This window comes from Rhagoletis zephyria, unplaced genomic scaffold, assembly GCF_001687245.7.
Source record: "Rhagoletis zephyria isolate East Lansing unplaced genomic scaffold, Rhagoletis_zephyria_1.1 Rzeph_scaffold_07410, whole genome shotgun sequence".
Lineage (NCBI taxonomy): Eukaryota > Metazoa > Arthropoda > Insecta > Diptera > Tephritidae > Rhagoletis > Rhagoletis zephyria.
The window spans coordinates 1-13,030 of NW_016164493.1; the positions used below are offsets into that span (position 1 = coordinate 1).

Sequence of the window (13,030 nt, forward strand, 5' to 3'; positions counted from 1 at the left end):
AATGTCACAAGGATTTTACTGTGCGGTTGAGGTGTTAGAAAATTTTGAAAATTAGCTGTTGATGAAAATAACAGGTAGCCAAAAGTATTGCTGTATTTTTGTTTTTTTATTGCTTTTATTAAATAGGCCGAAGTTAGTTGAGTGTTTGGTCAATTAAGTCCCTGAAATAAAAGAGAAAGTAAGAATAACTTGATAAATTTGTTTAACAAAATTTTATAGACTGAAAATAATATAAAAAAGTTGTGTGTCCCCCCCATATTATAGGGGTACTTTTCTGCATAATAATCTCATAGGGCAATTCTCGCTCAGCTAGTAAAAAGTCTTTCGTAAGGCGAATGATGGACAGATGACAAGAGAGTTCCTAAGCCTATTTTTATTATAGCACCAATATCTTAGAAAAAAAGCTTTCTCATTTACTCCTCATGGTGAAAAGGTATATTGAGAGAAAGCTTTTATTACTATTTAGCTCACGTCGCACAGTGGTCTGAATACGGAATCTAGCAGGACAAAACTATTTTAATAGATTGGCCACTGATTACAAATCTTCAGCCAGGTTTCAAAAATCCAATGTGGCGGACAAATTTTTAAAAATTTATTGAATTTATTGAATCTTTTACTTACCAGAAAAAAACTTCTATTCAGTAAAAAAAAAAAACGAAATGTTTGCAATAGACGCACTGTTACACCTTTAATAGGTAATCGAAATCGTACAAAAAAAAAACGGGTCTCTGCTACAGCTACTAACTGACTTGCATCGACTAGTAAAAGAAGTCAAAAAACAAAAAGTTTTGCAATTATCTATTATATTAAGAAGCAAGCCATGACATTTGGACTTTGGTTTTTACATTTTGTCCCGCAGATTTAGTGAATCCGACCTGTGTGCGTCGCTTCAACAGTTGCGGTGGTCGAGTGGACAAGGTGCTGGCGCGCCATTCGAAAAGTCAGAGTTTGAGTCCTGCGGCAGCGGATTTTTTTATTTTTTTTAATTAACATTTTTTTGAATACAATTTTTATATGTTTTAGATTTTATAGTTAGAAACTTATACTTGGTACATTTTTTCTTATTTGGACTTTTAGATGTAACTGTTTTAATTTTATTAATTTAATTTTTATGAACTCTTTTATTTTTTTCATTTTTTAGTTAAATTTTAAGATTTTATTGCTTAAAAAAGAAAATTATTTTTTTATTTAATTTTTCGAAGGTTATTTTTATATTCCTTCGTTTTTATATTCCTTTCGTTTAAAGGAAAAAAAAATAATTAACTTTATTTTTTCTTTTTTTAAATTAATTGTTTTCTTTATTAATTTTTATGGCCTTAAAAAAAAGATATATATAATTTTTTAAATTTAATTTTTTAAAAACTTATTGCTAAAAGGTATAACGCTTAGACCTCCTCGTTAGCAGATTTACAATTGTCTTCAGATTCAACTTAAAAATTCCAATAGACTTACAGCACTAAATTAGTTTCAGTCGTTCAAGAAAAAATTATTAAAGAATGTATAAGGAAACTTTGTACATATGTATAAGTATGCATATTAATAATGTTTTAAAAAATGNGCAACAAAAATGTTTTTGGAAACATTTCAACGATTGATTTACTTTTAACACAACACTTTAATTGATTTGCTTATTCACTTCTACATAAATACTAAATACATATTTTTTGTGAATAAATTCCATTTTGCGAAAATATTAATTTTGGTTATTTATTCAACGTTCTAATAGAAAATTGAAAGTAAATATTTATCTATGAACATTTTGGGATTTCATTGATTTCAATTCCACATTACTCTTAATAAATATTTTTGGAAACAGCAATCAATATTTATCAAACGTGAAAAACCGATTTGCTGAAATGTTGAATGCAGTAAATAATTTTTAATGCCTGCTGGCGGCAGAAATGCGCGGTTACTTTTAAATATAAACTAAGATAAATATTTTGTATATTATAACATGAAAAATAACTCATTGCTGTCAAGTGGAAACGGGAATCATTGAAAACGAAAATCTTGAAACAGATTTCAAACAAAAAAAAAGAATAAAATGAAAATTTATATTCTATACATAGTATGTATTCTTTTCAACTTTTCCATACTGCTGCCCGTGAGAGGCATTTGTGGTCGTACATACACTGTTGTGGGGAAACAAAGCAACCAGATTCTTAAACTATATCGATTTCCTCTACGCTAGTTCATTATTGTTAAGGCAATTTTTGTTTAGTTTGTCCTTAAATGGCAATGTTGTTTTCCATAGATGACAATCAAAATTGTAATAGCATTTGTTACTTTCGTTTAGCACAACACTGTAATAAGCTAATCTGACTGAACTATAATACAGATTTTCTTTTTAGTGGAACCCGAAGCAATATACATACATATAGGGACGAAGCCCACGTCCCTACACTTGGCCAAGGCGAGGTGAGAAAACCAATAATGCGGCTTAGGTACAAAGGTACAACCAAGCAGAGGGTATAACGACTAGGCTGTTCAGAGGTGGCGACAAAAAGCTGATAGGAAGCATGTACCAGCTTTTAATCAGAATTTATCCACAAAAAGGGAAATCCGTGCTAATTATTTACCGCGAAAAAGATCCCATCGACGATACCTTGGCAAAGACTGAAGCTTTTATTGAACCAATTATCAGTGTCGCATCAGACCTGTAAAGTCCACCATTGATTCGATTTTCAGTTCTTCAAATTCTGAAAAAGACCCCGCTCCGAAAATCTCACATAGTGCCCGTCCTTTTAGACGACGCAGACACACGAACTATGACGAAGATCTATGGTCCCATACGCATTGGCGACGGGTACCGAGAAAGATAAAATGACAAACTGTATAAGCTTTTTAACGACTTGGACATAGTCAAAGGTATAAAAAAGTACATCGACTGCGCTGGTTTGTACAGATCGACAGACGGTTGTTGGTAGTTACCCGGAAAATTACAAAACTCCCCGGCATTAAGGAATCTGAAGACGAAGCCCGTGACCTTACTAGGTATTCCCGGATTGAACTTTGCTATATTCGTAAAGTAATTGCAGGGCCAATTCAGCTTAGTAGCTGGTTCTGCAATGAAATCGTTATATAAGCCTTACTATGATGAAAGTTGATCAGGCATATTCCCACATTACATTTTAAAGTGTTATAGTTAATTTCTGGAAATTTTCCGAAATCGATTTTAAACGAGCATGAATTCATGTTTACAATATACAACATACATATGTATACAGCAGCGTTTATGTTGCTTTTTAATGATTTCGTCTTTTAAGTGATCTAAATCATTAAATAATTTGAAAAATTGCTTGTTTGTATTATAACTCAATAAATTTAATTTATAGCCGCAACGGTGGCATATAACCATATAAAAGCAGAAATTTAAAAAAACATTAAAAGCAAAGTGTTTTGTAAACAAAAAACCCATAAAGTTGTAGCACTTTCTGTAGCTCACCAAATTATTTTGCACAAAATGAAGTAAAAAGAAAACATAAATAAAACAGGTTAAAAATTCCAAAAAAACAAGCATTTTGTAGACCAGCCGCAAAAAAAAAATAAATTACCCGAAATGATTATAAATTAGACAACAGCGTAAAATACTAATCTATAATTATAGCAAAGGTGTCTGGACATACAACATTGCAAGTTGATAAAAGCGTTGTAAAAACACACGTACATATACTTATATACATATGTACTTAACAATACTTACTAGAATTTAAATTAAAAATTGCTAAGGAATTCGAAGTGATCAGCAGACATCTTCGCTATTTGCGGGTCAATAGCTTTTCTACGCACACACTTGTGTTCTTACATTAATACATTCATGCAAGGGTGTAGCGAGAGAGAGGGTGTGTAGGGGAGGCTAAATGCCCCATTGCCTTTTACTGCCAAATATATGGCAATTGCCGAAATGTAATGTAAGCAAAAAAAAAGTAGAAAACTTTTGTGTACCTCACAATATTACCTTAGGAGTCCCGAAACGAAGTAGCCATCTAAAAAAAATTTAGTACTTTCGCATAAACGTATTTATTCCCTTCTTGGACGCTGCTCTTCGAAACCTAGAATATCGTTTTTTGAATCAAAATGGTATCTTATCATCCTTTAATGTACTCTTATTGGCCATACATTTTTTGTCATTGGCTGGCATAAATTTTGAAAAAAGAATTCATACATTGGATATGCTAAATTTAAAAGTCATAACCTAAACAAATATGTTTTTTGCATACTATGTAATATTATTTTGTATTTACTAAATTTTTAGCAATACGATCCCGCTGCGTTCCTTAATGTACATTTCATTATAAAAGTGTTATATTTTTACTTAATTAGTATTAGTTTAAGAATCTACGCATTTCTTTGTTAATGAAAGTATCTATGTGCATAGCAGATGGCACAAATTTTTTTTGTCCTATGCTGACTTAATCGTCTCGCTCCCATAGCTCATCTCTGGCTACGCCTCTGTATGGCATGCATACGTACATATGTATGTGGATGTGGGCATTTATGTTTGTGTATAAACATAAAATCGGTATTTTTTTAAAACAGGGCTAAGTACCAGCGCGCGCGTGGATCCATTTTCTATAATTACCCACAACATCCCACAAAAATGTATAATGGCCCATTTTTAATTAATCGATTTAGAATTTTTGCATTCGCTACTAATTGTTTATACTAAAAATATTCTTAATCGGGAATTGCGCACTTCTTGAGATTATTTCTTTTCAGCAACAGAAAATTTTTCAGCGGTTTTCCTTTTATGTGTATTTATGTGCGCCGCATGACTTTGATTCGCCTTGATAGTTGAACATACTGCACATGTACATACATACTATATTTAACTATACTGGCTATGCGTGAAATAATAACACACTGTATGAGACCAAAAAATAATAATAATAATAATAAAACGGATTCTGGTAGAAGGGACCAAACAAAAATTTGTTTATTTCAGGGGAGCTCACGGTTGTCCCTCTTCTGCATATTATTTTGATAAATCGTCATATGATTTTTACATTTTAGATACAGGATGTGTTCAGCAGCTCTATGTTAAATACTACGGGAAACATTTTTGTGGAATATTTTAATCCTCTGAAAAGTTAAAAAAAAATACCCTTCGAAAAGGCTTATAGCGGGTTTGCGCCAAAAATGAGTAAACCACAAAAATGTGTTAAGGAGTTAATTTCTTACTTTTTTACCCATATTCCAAAATTTTTCGATAACATGCTCAGTTAGATTTAATGAAATTATTTAACCATGTTTGGTAGAAATCGATCAAGGGGTTACCAAGATAAACCTATGTCGTCATAGGTGGGCGGTGCTACGCCAACTTTGCAAAAATCCATTATAATATTATTTCCTTCTAAGGGATTGTTGTGAGTATCAAATTTCGAGTTAATTAGCGAAGAAATTAGTAGCACGGTTACCGAGATATACATACATATGTATGTGATCATAAGTGGGCGTTGGCACGCCCATTTTACACAACTTTTTTATAATCATATTTCTTGCTAAGGAATTATTCCAGACATAAATTTTGAGTAAATTGAGGAAATTACTGATTTATTGCAGACTTCCAGTTTCTGTAAACTACCGTTATACGGGATGTGGGCGTGGTTATTGTCCGATCTCAAAAATGTTTAGCCCCTTGCTACATATGTTGCACCAAGCTGTGCCAAGTTGGGCGGTTACCGAGGTATACACATGTAATGATAAGTGGGTGTGGCTAGGCTTTATTTTAAATCCAACCTTTAAATATAAAGTGAGCTTTAAAGTTAATGGTTACTTCAGAAAACAGCCCTTAATCGATTTATCTTTTCATGCTGAACATTTTGACATACGTATCTACCACGGCCCCCTTAGGCTGTTACAAACAACCGTTACGTGAATAAAGTTGTGCACAAGTGCGCCCGGGTATAAAAACAATAACAAATTTTCACACCTAATATCAATGATATGTATACATATGTATGTACACGCTCGCATGTTTTCAAATAGATTCATGTAAATCTAAGAATTCATTATTCGAATTAATTTAAACATTTGTAATTAAATTAAAAATATGTGTAAATATATATACGTAAGCATGTACATACATATGTTCGATTTAAAGTAAACAAAAACGTTTTTGAAATCCGTTTGGCAGCGCGTATCCTTAACAAAGGCAATAATCATACAGGCAATCAAAGGTTTTGCGGAAAATGAAAGTGAAACATAAATAAAAAATTTTAAGCAATTGTGGTGTAAACTATTAAAATTTTCAAAGGCAGTTGTATTGTAAATAATATCTAGTATGTATGTAAATAGCACATATATGTATGTAGTTGGCTTATAGTTAGCATCCTCAATCTGGTTTTTTCGAGCATACTTTGTATGGAAGAAAATGCATGGCACTGTCAGCAAAAAAAAAAATTGTGAAAACTCAATGCTATTTTACAGCCACTTACACTTTTTTACTAAAATTTAATGGACTACAAAACTGCATATCTGAAATTTTATTAAAAAAAATTATTAACTTATTCACTAAAAGTCATTAGGATAGCGCATGCGTTTGTTGACATTTTTTTAATTTTTTTTTTTATAAAATTTTAAAATCGGATTTACACGTAGAATATGCTATATTTGTATATAAAAAAAAAACAGCAAATACCCGGCGTGCAATACGGCCAACATTTAAAAAGTAAAAATAGCTTTAAAGAGCCTTATGAAGGAAGATTTTCGAACAAATTTTCGATTTATGAAGCATTTTTTATTTTGTATAAATGTGGGAGTTAGTTCATATCTTTTCAAAAATATTTAAAAATTAGGTAGAGTGTCGGCTTTCTCCTGGCGATTTAATTTATAACTTAAACCTTGAGTATACATATCGCGCACCTCTTCAAAGATATACTAGTTCAATATTTACCTTATTTTATCAATTTAACTGAATTAAATTTTTCTATAACTAAAAAACATTTTCGCCAGTGAACTTTCCTAAACCTTTTTTAGTTTGATACCCATATTGTAAAATTCTATTTTTCTTATCATTTAAATTAAATTAAAAATTTTCAAACAGGTGGCAACCGTCAACAAAAATATTTCCTGCTGGAAGTCTTCTTAAACCTCTTTCCTTTGATAACCATATTACAATATTTACTATATCTTATCAATTTACTGAAACTGCAATTTTCAAACTGGTGGCAACTCTCTAATTTTTATTCTCATAAATCTTAAGTTAAACCTCTATCAATACATCGGTGGAAACTGCATTCGATTCAATGCATTCGTTTTCGAGTGATGCGCGTACAAACATACAGACAGACAACATGGTGTACACTTACATTTGACACCGAGTGTACATATAATGATTTGAGAAGGAAATATGAATGAATTATTTATTATCGTTTTAATACGATTATTAAGTTGAATTTTAAAAAATTCAAAGCTGATCATGGCAGGTTAAACACAATACAAATTATTACTATGTGCATACATCGAGCCTGCCGTGTATATTGGAGGAAATTAGCTCAAATGAGCAGCGAGCGATCAATCAATTCACAATTTTTGCTTTGATCGGAAAATACTTTATTCGTTATTGAACGTGCTATTATCATTGAATTTAATGTACTTATTTTTCTGTTGTATGATTATTTAATTATTTATGTTTGGGTAATTATTAAATTAGAAAATATGCTAATTCCGAATTTCCACTCACCTTCATGAAAACTATAGCCTATTCCCTTACTCCCGAATTAAGTCAGCAATAGTCCGAAGTCGTTAGCCGTATTTATAATCGGCGTTATTGCCTTGCCAACTCCATGTGAATAAAACGTTAGCATAATTTAACTGGCGAAACAAAAACCAATTGGGAACATTGTTTTTTTTTGCTTTGCATTATAATTTTCGCGATAAGGCCGAATATCTTCTGGTACTATCTTCCGGACTACTTCGGACTATTTTTCCTAAATATTTTTAATTAATAAACTTAACTTTAAAGTGGATATCCGCTCAGGAATGTATCTACATATGTATGTATGTATAATATATTACATATTTTTTTACCTTTTGGTCCCGGGTTCAGGAGAGTACTGTTCCACAAGTCACCCCATTGAAATACTGAAATCAGAAAATTTATAAATTTTTATAATTTATTATTTGACATAATTTTAACAAAACTTTATAATTATTATGTTTAGTTAATTATGCATGACTAATAGTTAAAAAAAAAGTTTAATAGAACTGGTAATATGATACAATTTTACACATGCCTATTATTTAACACATTTAATGCAGATGTACATACATACATATGTAATTCAATCACTCAAGTTGACTTGCTCCACTTGCTTTAAAATATTGAGTGCTTCGTCTTCTTCAAGTAGGTAGCAGACAGCTAAATAAACAAAAGGCGCTTGCGGCGACCGCCCAGAAATAGGTACTATCATTGAAACAAATATGCTTTTGAGATATGCTACTCGCATAAGTATCTATGTACACACATACTCTGCATTATTATTGTAATTCAATACTTTACACGCTCCCAGTATTAATTTTATTCTTAGCAGCCAAGTGATCGCATATAGCACAGATATTTATTTTCACTAATGTTTATGCGCACGCGCATATGCCCCATGGGAATGGATACATGTAGGAAACATACATACATATATACACACATCAAATAAGGCATAACATATGGAATGAAACGCGAATCTAAAGTTCATTACTTTTATTGCATCAATTGTGGCAAATGGTATTTATTTTTATATGATTCGGAGTGACTATGCAATGGAAATAACAGAAAAATCTCTTTCGATGACTGCTACTTCTGCTATGCTAATTTACGACAAAATATTTTTTTATTTCAACATATTTAGTTTGTTTAAAATTAAAATATTTCACACAAACTGGGTTGAAATTTTGAAATTCGTGCCCGTAGGACGGCTCTTAATGCTTTGAGGAGGCAATGAATCCGATGTGTCGACTGCACTCTTTTGGTCTGTGGCACGACGATCGGAGCTCTGGGCACAGAGAGTTGTTCAGAAGGTTGTCAGAGCAATAAACTTTGTTTTTGGCACCAAATGACAAAGTGATACCTAGAGTCTCCTTTAGTCGAAAGTACGTCGTTAGATTTCCTACAAGGAAACAATGGAGAGATCCAAACACTCTCTTGGGAAGCTCGGTGAAAACTTTCTAAACTGATGGCTCAAAGACTGAAAACGGTAATGGAGTTGGATGGCATCTGGACGGAAACTTCAGATGCTTTACCGCTGTGGGTGCAATTACAACGGTCTTTCAATCGAAAGTCTTTGCAATACTGAAAGTGGCAGACTGGATAATTGGCGAAAGGTGGCGCGGACATAAACTGAGAATCGCTCGAACCTCTTCAAAGTTCGTCCAGGAATGTCAGTTGAGGCTGAACTCTGTTACAAGATGGAATGAGCTTGAACTTGTGTGGGTGCCAGGACACTACGGTGTGCAAGGTAACTAACTGGCTGATGAGTTGGCGAACTGCGGTTCTCTGGAGTGCCCAATTGGACCGGAGCCAATTGTAGGGCCAAGCATGGCGGAAACGATCCGGTGCATCAAGGATCTCGTAAGCAAAACTCATGAGAGCCGTTGGTGCACTATTGACACCTGCAAAATAACTAAGTGTTTCCTGAAAAGGCCTGACAGGGTGATAGCAAAATTTCTTCCCAGACAAAGAAGGAGTGATCTACGACCGCTGGTAGGACTGATTACGGGGCACAATCCATGGGGATGACATATGGTCACCATAGGCATCATCGACGATCCACTGTGTACATCATGTTTGGAGGACGAGGATAGTACAGAACATTTTCTCTGCCGCTGTCCGGCCTTCGCCAGACTCAGATGGTACATTTTTGGGTCGGATGTACTGAGAATGGACGACGTTCTGGTTAAAAGCGCACACCCCTTCTTTGCCGGTTTATTATTGCATTTTAAATGTGCACGTAAAAGCAGCAAAGCATTCAAAGCGGAGTCTTCTAATCTTGAACTGAAGTTCTTACATACAAAAACCTGCTGATGAAAAACATCTTTCGGCCTCAACACTTTTAGTCAAAACGGCATTTTGCTAAAATCATAATTCAAATTCTTAAATAAGTTCTTACTATCAATTCGATATTTAAAATTTTTCGGCACCCCGGGATTAATGCAATGCAATCTAATTCAATACCAACTTATTTAATTTAGCACTTAAGAAAAATTCACAAAGCGCGGCACACTTCGCAAAATCACTTTCAAGTTAAAAAAAAAAAAAAAAAAACAGGGAATATGTTTACATTTTACAAACAAGTATTCCACATTTAGCAGTTGTTAATCGGGCGTATTTTACGTAGTCATATATGTATATATGCACAGACATATATGTATATATTTTCGTATGCTAATTTTTACGGTTTTAAAGTTAAAAAAAATTATTTATGAAAATGCATACCACAACATGGAAACCGCCCACTCAAATGTTTATAAGTAAAGAACAAAAGAAATTATATATACTAAATCAAATTAGCACGATAAGCGTGTAGCAACACATTATTTTATACAGAGCAGCCGTGGAAATTCAAAAGAGATAGGGAGGCATATTAAAACTCGATTTTTTTTTTTAAAGAAAACTTCAGCACTGAAAGCTTTTTACACTCAACCACATTCTAAGCATGTACATATGTATGTATGTATGTATATTTTTTAGCACCTGTCTTTAGCTATAAGTAAATTTTTCAAAACTTAATGTACACATGTTTTCACAAAGTGGCTCCTAATCCGCCACGTGTTAGGCTAGTGATACACGTGTAAACAAACAGCCAGGCGCGGCGCGTCAGATAATCAAAACCAGATGAACACAACTACAAAACAGATAGCGATAAGAAAGAAAATTCTTGAAGTCATCCATCCAGTGAGTGACTCACAAAATATTTCAATTAATTCACTAAATAAAAATATCACACTTATATAGTATTGTAAACGCGATTAATCTACATTTTTCTAATTCAATAAAAAAGTTTCTCATATGAATCACTAAATATGAAATACCTTCGACGAAAGATATCTTCAATGTTGCTGAAGTGTAAAATTCACAGCAGCGTGCGATGGAAACGTTAGCGCTGAGCGAGTGTACGTACAGAACTACAAAAAAATCGAACCAAGAGCGGTGGATTAGGCGACGATCGGTGGTTAAGTTGGCGACAATCAATGAGGTCGGTGAGTGAATACAAAATCCGGAGGCACACAATCTCTGAGCGATGCGAGTCGCAAAAGAGTGAGACTAGCGAGACAGGCGCGAGCAAGTGCAAAACAAGCGAGAATGCGGAAAATAAACTCTGAAAGAGTAAACGTGAAGGTATAAAAAGTTTTTTTTTGATTTTCTCAGTTTTTATATTCGATTGGCGTGCGACGCCTTTTTGTTTTAATTTTATTTGAAATATTTTATTTTTTTTTCACTTCTACACTACGTAACCAAGTCAATGGATCATGGCTGTATACGATATGTCCACCCAAGTCGCATGCGCATATGTATGTACCAGGGCTGTTGCGAATATTGGCATTCGCATTTTCAGAAAGTCGCAAAAAAGGGGTCATTGACGAAAAACAGGGTCGCCATATTATTTTTGCTTTTATGTACTAGTAAAAGAATAAATTGAGAAGAGTTACATTTTCCTTAAAAGTTTTAAGTGATGCATTTTTTCGTACTTGCAGGAGGAAATATTTTTTAATAGCATGGTTCTGTTAACATTTCCTAAAAAATCTCTGAAAAGGGGCAAAAGTCGCACATATTTTGGAAACGGGTCAAAAAATCAAAATTTTCAAAAAGTCGGGTCAAAGGGTATTGGCGCTTAAAAAGGGTAAAGTTGCCCCTTTATTCGCACAACGGCAATACTGCTAACCAGGGTGCGGCCAATAACCGGCTTTTAGCTTCAGGCGCTAAACGGTTATGTAGTATATTAAGCAACATTGATGTGCCTTCGACAAGTACTGCTAAAAGTCTTATAAGCAACCTAGAAATAGTTTTAGATTCCTCCAGCGAAAGCAAAGGCTCGAATGTAGAATCTGGAGACATTAAAAAATTTGAAATTAAAGCTCAATTGAAGGCCTCTCTCTCTAGTGGACAACTAAACTAAAATACGACAAATTGACAGATCTGGCCAAAATAATTGAGCGCTTCACCCGCCAGCTTTCCAAGTGAGTAATTGTTCAGTGCAGCCGGCCTTATATACGAGCCTCTAAGAAATCGCCTCATGGGAGAAAAGGCAGAAAAATTACTTTTTTTGAAATATACCTAATATGCCCCTTTTGAACTTTGACTACTACATAGTTTAAAATAATGTATAGGTTTAGTACTCATTCAATGTTCTAACAATTTACAAAATTTTTGAGTAATAAAAACGATGACTTAAGTTAATTATAGCTTGTTTAATGTTATTCCTAACATTCGCATTCGCACATTCGCATTCCGAAAATTCGCATATGACATTCGAAACATCCCTAGTATGTACTTATGAAGGTATGTACATACATATATAAATATGCATGTGGGAGCTACCTCCGTAAAAGTAGGTAGGTATCGAAGAATGTGTATGCATATTTTAAAACCTGATCATGACGTCGATTTTCAAGTGAACCACCGCTCATTGAAGGTTGACAAGTTTTATGCCGGCTGTCAGCTGTTCGCACGCTATTGTTACATATGGATATCGAATGTGTAAATTTTTTCAGCCTTTACATTATCAATTTACAGTGCCAAGTATTTGCATATATCGCACACCGTCTTCAAAAGAGTCACAACTCAAAATAATACGTTCGTCAGAAACTACAAAAAAACTATTTCGTAGTACATGCAAATCATTTGGGCAAGGGCGGCTTTACCTTAGATTCTTTCTAACAAATTATAACAAAAATTTTCTCCAGCTTTTGCTGAAAGGTAAATAAAAGCTCTGTGTATATTTTTAGCGCATAATTTAAAAAATGCCAAATTTTGAGTTGTGACTCTGTTGAAGACGGTGTGCGATATATACATACAGCTGTGTTCAAAAAAATAGTA

At 33.5% G+C, this 13,030-nt stretch overlaps 1 long non-coding RNA gene across 1 annotated transcript; it reads right to left on the reverse strand.

Moving 5' to 3' along the window:
- Positions 1 to 101: 101 nt before the first annotated feature.
- On the reverse strand, positions 102 to 11,122 carry LOC108374155 (uncharacterized). The gene is made up of 3 exons (XR_001849024.1): positions 11,026 to 11,122; positions 8,032 to 8,085; positions 102 to 161 (listed from the first exon to the last, which is right to left on the reverse strand). It is a non-coding gene; the product is annotated as an uncharacterized LOC108374155 (long non-coding RNA).
- Between the last annotated feature and the right edge of the window lie 1,908 nt (positions 11,123 to 13,030).